Source organism: Pinus tabuliformis, chromosome 1_1, assembly GCF_031772625.1.
Source record: "Pinus tabuliformis cultivar Carrire ecotype Pingquan chromosome 1_1, CPIR1, whole genome shotgun sequence".
NCBI classification, from domain to species: domain Eukaryota; kingdom Viridiplantae; phylum Streptophyta; class Pinopsida; order Pinales; family Pinaceae; genus Pinus; species Pinus tabuliformis.
The window spans coordinates 274,638,105-274,645,876 of record NC_142297.1 but is presented as its reverse complement, the minus strand read 5'-3'; positions in this window follow the sequence as shown (position 1 = coordinate 274,645,876).

Below are 7,772 nucleotides of genomic sequence, written 5' to 3'. Positions count from 1 at the left end.
TCAAAGAGGAACTTATCCCATCAATAAGGGAGCTATCCCACCCAAAGAGGGGATTATCCCATTGATGGTGGACCTGATTAACCTCCTCTTGAGCACTATAAATACAGGCATTGGGCCAGAAGGAGGAGAGGTTGAAGCTATACATTTTCTAAGGGTAAATGCTGCAGGAATTAGGACTCCCATTTAGAAGCTTGTGAGGAGAGATTGCCATCTTTGCTTGTTCTATTTGGAAGTGGGTGTGCTTTGTCAAAGTAAAGGAGAACTCTTGACGGTCCCTGGGAAGGACTTGCACAACACCAAGGCTCAGGTTGTATTTGTTCTTTTTGTTACCTATTAATGCAAATGAGTCCATTCTTCTCAATAACTTGTTGTTTATGAGTTATTTCATGTGCTCCTTGGTCTACATGTTGAATATGCTTTGTTTTATGTTATAATCAGGTGCTATTTAATTGTTTGACTGTTGGTGATTACAGGTTTTGGAGAAAAGGAGGAGCTCATCCAGATCAACAAAGCTTGGACTTCTACAACAGCGTTTGGACAAAGGTAAGAACAAAACACTTGATATCTCATATCATAATGCATGTTTAGAGAAGGATAGATCTTGTTTGTCTTGTTTGTCACTAGAGAGTCTTAGGCTCCTAGGGAGGTTGGTTGTGTCCGCACAATCGACTCTTTCCGCCTGACAAATTGGCGACTCCACTGGGGAATCCATTAATGTGAAAAGTCTTTTCCTTTGTATGAACTTTGCTCTGAGAAAATTAGTTTATTTTTCTGGTTTTTGGCTCTGTGACTTTGTCTTTGGGTGGGTTAGCTTAGAGTTAGAATCCTTTTAGTTTTTCTTGAGTTTTTCAGTAGGACGCACCCTCTGAGTGCTGCACAGTGCGTCCCTGGACGCACTGTTGCTGTGTGCACAGAGCGGGCCCGCACCTGTTCTAACGGGTCGCCTGCGTCCCCCTGCTAAAAGTTGAGAAAACTCCATTTTTTGCTTTTTTACTCTTAGTTTTTGTTTTTTCTTAGTTTTTACTGCCCAGATTCATTAGTCCCTTGTCAAAGATCTTCACCTGAACTTGTTTCTATAGCATTGAGTGTTTTAGTGGATTTCATAGAAGTTTAAGCCCTAGGGTTTGATTTTTGAGTAGGTCTTGTAGTGACTTTGGCGGTGGAAGTTGTCAAGCCTTAGATCTCTCTGGTTTTGTCAACATTCTTAGAAGTCAGACCTGTCATAAAGTCTACCTGTGTGAGCAACTTACCATTGAGTTGTCTCGTTGGCAAATTTCGAAGTGCTTGTTGATTAAGTATTGAATTCCATTTTACAAAAAGAACAAAAAGATTTGAGTTTTGTTTTGACTAGTCTTTTGATTCTGCATTAGCTAGTCCTTGATTTGATTTTGATCAAGTAAAACAACCTAGAATCATCTTTGTGAGCTTTTGCCTTGTTAGGTTTGTTTAGAGTAATTTCTCTTTTGATTTGCTTGTGAGTCAAGTTTTCATAGTTTTTGTAGCTTTTGAGATTGTTTTTTGTTAAGATAGGTTTATATGCTTTATTAAAAAGAGAAAATACAAAAATATCTCCTTTGAAAAGTTTTGTTTCAAGTAGCTTTGAAAGTTTTGAAAGAAAAAGAGTTTTTCGTGCAAGTAAAGAGTAGTCATGTTTGTGTGCTTGAAAAGAAAAAGAGAATTGTTTCTTTGATTGTCTTTTCTAAGGAAGTTGTTTTCTCTAAAATTTGCATTCTCTCAACTCTCTTAGTTAAGAATTTCATTGAAAAAAGCAAAGTAGCGTAAATCATCTTAGGTGCATCTTTGTAGTGGTTGGAGTCGAGTCTACACACCATTGGTTTCACTTCCACTACCTTGTGACTTTAAAGAACAACCATAAAAGTAACGCTTAAAGTAAAATCGAAATAGTAACTTTTATTTACTAGGGCTCTGAAGCACCAATTTAGATCAGGCTAGTGTCTTGGAGTAGGTGAGTAATTAACTCTCCAAGACAACAAAACCAAACAAGTAGCTTATCTTGTGATAGATTAAATCCAATTGTCTCATTTGTACTCTGGGAAAGCTCCTCTTAAAGGAGAAGCACGAGCTCGTGTCTGAACCAGTGAGGGGATCATTCCCCCCTCGTTGGGAACGACGCCAGACACGTACGTATTACAAACGGTAAACCTCGGATTAACCATTGTCGAGGAGCCAGGGGTCACTTGTCGGTAAACCTTGGATTATTGTCAAGGAGCCGGCAAGGGGATTGAGCTTGCTACTCTGCCCTTGCGTGCTGTCGGAGTTTAGACTGTTCCCCCAGGTGCATTTGTTGCGGTTGGTAACCTTAGTGGCCATTATCTTTAGGATTCTACCGAGGTGACGGTGGAGGGAAGGTCCCACTGTACCTGGAGCAGACGTCGGTTATACTCACTTGGATTTTCTGGGGGGTTCACTTCACTCGAGACGGTTAAAGTGGAGGAACTTGGTCCAGTCTATTCATTAAGCAGGTTGCCGGGGTAACTGTTCCACCCGCCATTTCTGTACTGAATCCAGCAAGGTTGGGCTTCATCACCAACTAGCGCTTTTGGTTCGGAAGACTACTGTTTGTGTTTGGTTTGACGCCCTAGATTCTTTAGGCGTGTGATTCAAATTTGTTTGGTTTTTTAGAAGCTTTAGGTGGTTTGATTTGAAATTTTATTTTGTTTTCGTGTGTAGTAGTTAAAAGTTTTTAGCTGTGGTGGAATTACCGAGACAGTCCCGTAGACTTCGGGGCAAGTCTCCTGAGATTGTTACCGGAATAGATTTGTTAAGAAAACTCCGTAAATCGCGGGGTGAACCTCCTGAAGATATTCCGGGTCAGTACGAAGGGTTAAAGGTCCTTGTAACTCCTCCTAGTGACAGTAGAGTAGGTTCACCTGAAGAAGGAGAATCTTCCTTGGTAGTCCATCCAGATTACCAAAGTTTAGAGACAGGTTATAATCCCGAAGCTGTTTCAGTTTCTGAACTTACTGGTAGTTTTTCGTCTGCTAGTGATACAGGCGAAGAACCTGAAATATCTGAACCTGTTACTCCAACTTCTAGTGTTCCAGATTCACCGAGAATAGAAAGAATTATCACCGAAAATCTTCCTACTGGTTTGATTGCTATAGAAGAACTTGCTCCAGAGGAGGATATAGGTGTCTCTAACCTTGAAGGTCAACTTACTATTGATCTAAGGGAGCGTGAATCCATCTTTTACAGTCCTCCTAGAAGTACTACTTGGTACCTTTCGTTAACCAATTATTTAGACAACTCAGGGGTAGGTTTTTCTACACCTCGTACTCCTTTTCCACCTGGAGGTATTTATACTCCTGTAAATATGTCTGGTCAGTCGTCCGTGTTTACTCAAAGTCCTGAATCTTTCTTACACGGCGGTCCTTCTGTTCCCACTGGGTATCAATCTCTTTCTGGTACCTTTGCGGGAGCATCTCCTCAACCCGTTGATCATGGGTTATTAGTTGGAAACAGTGGTAATGTACCATTGGGTGTAGGAGACATTTACATGATGTCAGGTTCAGTTCCCGTTTCCCAACCTCAAGGTGGCCAATTACCGCCTGGGGGGCAACCGCAGTTAACGCCTGGGGGGCAACCTCAAGGTACACAAATCGTGTATGGGGGGCAACCTCAAAGTCAGTATGTACCTATGGTGCAATACGCGCCTCAAGGTCAACCCCAGCCTCAATATGTACCCCAGGGTCAACCTCAGTATCAATATCAACCTCAAGGATGGCAACCTCAAGGATGGCAACCTCAAGGGTATCAACCCCAAGGTTATCAACCTCAAGGGTACCAACCTCAAGGTCAAGGTCAACCCCAGTATCAGTATTTACCTCAAGGTTATCAACCTCAAGGTCAATACTCGAGTCAAGGTTATCAACCGCCTCAAGGTCAGTCATATGTTCCAAGTATGGGAACTGCACCTTACAATTATCAATCCTACCCTCAATCCGGTTATGGATCTCAGTATCCTCAACCTGTTACGGGTCAATACCCTGGAATGTTAGTGTGGGATCCATCACAGGGTCAACAGGTGTTGCAGCCAAGTATACAGATGGTTCCTCAAGCTGGACAACCCGTAGTTTCTGGTCCAACCCAGCAACCGCAACCTGTCCAGTCAAATGTTCAAACTTCTGTAACTTCGGTAGTTACTCAGCCGCCAATTGCACCTAGTACTCCATCTCAAACGGCTGCTGCAACTACCGCTACATCTACCATACTTACTTCTGGAGTATCGACGGCTCCAGTTTCTACTGTCCCTGTTACCACACCTCAGACATCTTTACCGTTGTCTGGATCTACGATTCAAACCACGGTCCAGATGCCTGTAGGTTAGCCTGGTATAAGTACGGTTGTCACTACTCAACCTCAATTTGTTCAACCTCCGTACCAGGGACAGTACCAACATGGGCAAGCTGTCCAACAACCGGTTTACCAGTATCAACCGTATCCTGGGTACACTTATCAACAACCTCAACAACCCCAGTACGGTCCGGTTAATCCTGGTTTTCCAGGAGGATATAATATCCCAAATGCGACTCCTGTTCCTAGTTATCCTGGATATCCTCCTCCTGGGGCTGGTATTGTGACCCAGAGTTTTAGAGATCCTAACCGGCAGTTACCGTTTATCGCAACTTTGGATTTACCAGACTTGACGCGCCTAACGAACGATCCAATTCAATATCTTCAGTTCTGGCCGCCAATGCCAAATAAGTTGCCCAGTGATATACCCAAGTTTGAAGGTAAGTCTGGAGAGGATCCGTCCAATCACGTGATGACTTACCACCTCTGGTGTGCTTCAAATTCTATCTCGGATGATTCGATCCGCTTACGTCTTTTCCAGCGTACACTCATTGGTCTCGCGGCCAAGTGGTACATTGAGTTACCACGGGCCTCTTTTTACAACTTTAGCCAGTTAGCTACCTCGTTCTTAACTCACTTTCAGTTGCCGGTCAGATACGATAACGGCACGGAGTTATTAACTTCACTAAAACAATCGACGTCCACGTATATTTCTGATCACATTCATGAGTGGAGACGTCGAAGAAGGCTAGTGAAAGTTTTTATCCCGGACCAAATCTTAGCTGAATGGTTTGTCAAATCATTATTACCGAAGATTACTGAAGATGTAGCTAAGGCCGGAGTAGTTACTGAGGAGCAAGTCATTGCTCAGGCACAATACCTTGACTTAGTTTACACTCAGTCGGGTACGTTACACGAGAAGATTCCGGATCTTCCAAAGTCGAATCAAATCGCTGCTGCTCCTTCGGGATCTCATGCCGCTGATGGTATGATTGGTATCGTGAATACAAAGAGCAAGAAGAAGTCTTCCAAGGCTTCAACTACTCCAATTATCACTTTGCCTGATTCTCCGACAGGAGAGTCTTCTCCTGAACTTACCGCCGATATTCACGCTGTAGAGTCATCTACGGCCAAATCAAAAAACGGTGGAAAGAAGAAAGGAAAGAAGAAGGCTAAAGCAGACAAGGCTCCGAAGGAGAAAACAGAAAAGTCGGAAACCAATGACGAAAAGCGCAAACCTCGATATCCTTGTCTTATTTGTGAAGAGGATCATTTTACGAGAGATTGCCCTCATCGGGCCGAGGTTGTGAAAATAGTCAAAGGTTCTCCCACTCCTGCTGTGTTAAAAAATCCATTTCCGGAGCAGGAGAATAAGATGATAGGTTCTTCTTCGAATGCCAGTGAAGAACCCATTTTGATGATGTCTCATGTGAGGATTGCGACTCGATCGCAAGATTATGGTAGTAAGAATCCTGTTGATGGTAAGGAAGCAGAATCTTCTAACCCATCAACCTCAGCTCCTGGTTCCGATCCACTACAGATCGAGAAACCTAACCCGGAATTAGTAATTAAACCGCCCGCCAAGGGTGTACTTCGAAGGTCTGCTTTCAATCCACATGCGAGAGCGGCCCAGAATTACAACATTGTTGAGGACTTAGCTGTTTCACCCTCAGCAATGTCGGCGTTAGAAGTGCTGCAATCATGCCCAGCACAACGAAAATTGCTTTTGTCGGCTATCGGAGCTGTTGATGTTCAGGATCCGAATCTAATGATCTTCGATCTAGAAAATAGTACACCGCGTCTCCCCCATCAAATGGCTTTCCAAATTCCAGTGATAGTCAAAAACAGGCCTATTCATCGGACTGTGATTGATGAGGGAGCTTCTACGTGTATTATGTCGATTCAATGTTGGAGATCCCTTGGTTCTCCTTCGTTGAACCAATCCCCCACCATCCTTAAGGCCTTTGATGGCCGTGGGTTCCGTCCGTTTGGTATTCTACAAGAATTGCCTATAGGGGTAGAAGGTAAAACCGTTAGTCTGGATGTGGAAGTGGTTGATGCCCCTCTAGACTACAACCTTCTTTTGGGTCGAAGTTGGTCATATGCTATGACAGCGGTCGTTTCATCGGTCTTCAGAGTAATTAAGTTTCCACATAACGGTAAGATCGTGACTATTGATCAGCTGACATACTTTTCATCCGACCCAGCCTCTTCAGAGAGTATCCAGCATGTCGGTAAGACGACAATCCCTTATAGGGACGTTGGTGTAGGTTTAGTTAAAGATTCCGGTTTACTGGGAACTTTTCCTCTCCCTCCACTCAGCGTAGATCCTTCGTTTGCAACAATTCATATGATTACATCAGAAAACATTATTTATGATGATCCTTGGTTGTCCCATCTGACTCTGAGATAGACTCATTCGGTGATGCTATGCCCTTGAGTCCATATGAAATTGCTTATGAAGCTCTCATGTCTTTTACCGACTTTCATTCAACCGAGGTCGACCAAATGAATGTGGTCAGTGAAGAGTCACTTTTCACCTCACCCTTAGAACGGATAACGTTTCCCGAAGTCGTGTCATCTGACGAACAACTTCGCGAAATCCTAAGTGTAGACGATCTACCATGGGAGGATCTCCATCACAGATCTTCGTTTTTACCTAAGGATGATGCATTTGAAAATGATTTTTCATCTATCTTTACCGCTGAATATGTCAAAGACGCTCAGGATCCAACGAAACATTCTGATTCAGAGTTGAATTTAGGGAATATTTCTCGTACTATTCCCATTGATATTTCAGTGAAGCCCGGAATTGAGGAAAACATTCATATAGGTGCCGCATGTACAGAAGAAGAAATCCAAACTTACAAGGCCCTATTCCAAGAATTCCGCGATGTGTTTGCCTGGTCTTACGAGGAAATGCCGGGAATCGATCCTGCCATTGTTGTTCATGAAATAAAGACCTACCCGGATGCTAAACCCGTCCGGCAACGGTTGCGTCAGATTCACCCTCGAAAAGCGGCTGCGATTAAAGCAGAAGTCGAAAAGCTGTTGAAAGCAGGTTTCATTTATCCGATCCCGTTAACGGATTGGGTATCGAATATTGTTCCGGTCAACAAGAAACAAGGAACAATAAGAATCTGTATCGACTATAGGGATATAAATCGAGCTTGTCCAAAAGACAACTATCCTACGCCTTATATCGATCAAATTATTGATGATTGTGCCGGAAGTGAAATGTTTTCCTTTATGGATGGTTTTTCGGGCTATAATCAAATCAATATTCTACCTGCCGACCAACCAAAAACGGCATTCATTTGTCCATGGGGGACATTTGCTTATTGCAAATTACCTTTTGGGCTTAAGAATGCCGGGGCCACTTTTCAACGGGCGATGTCTTATGCATTTCATGACATCAAGCACATTGTGCAACCGTATCTCGATGATTTGCCTGCTCA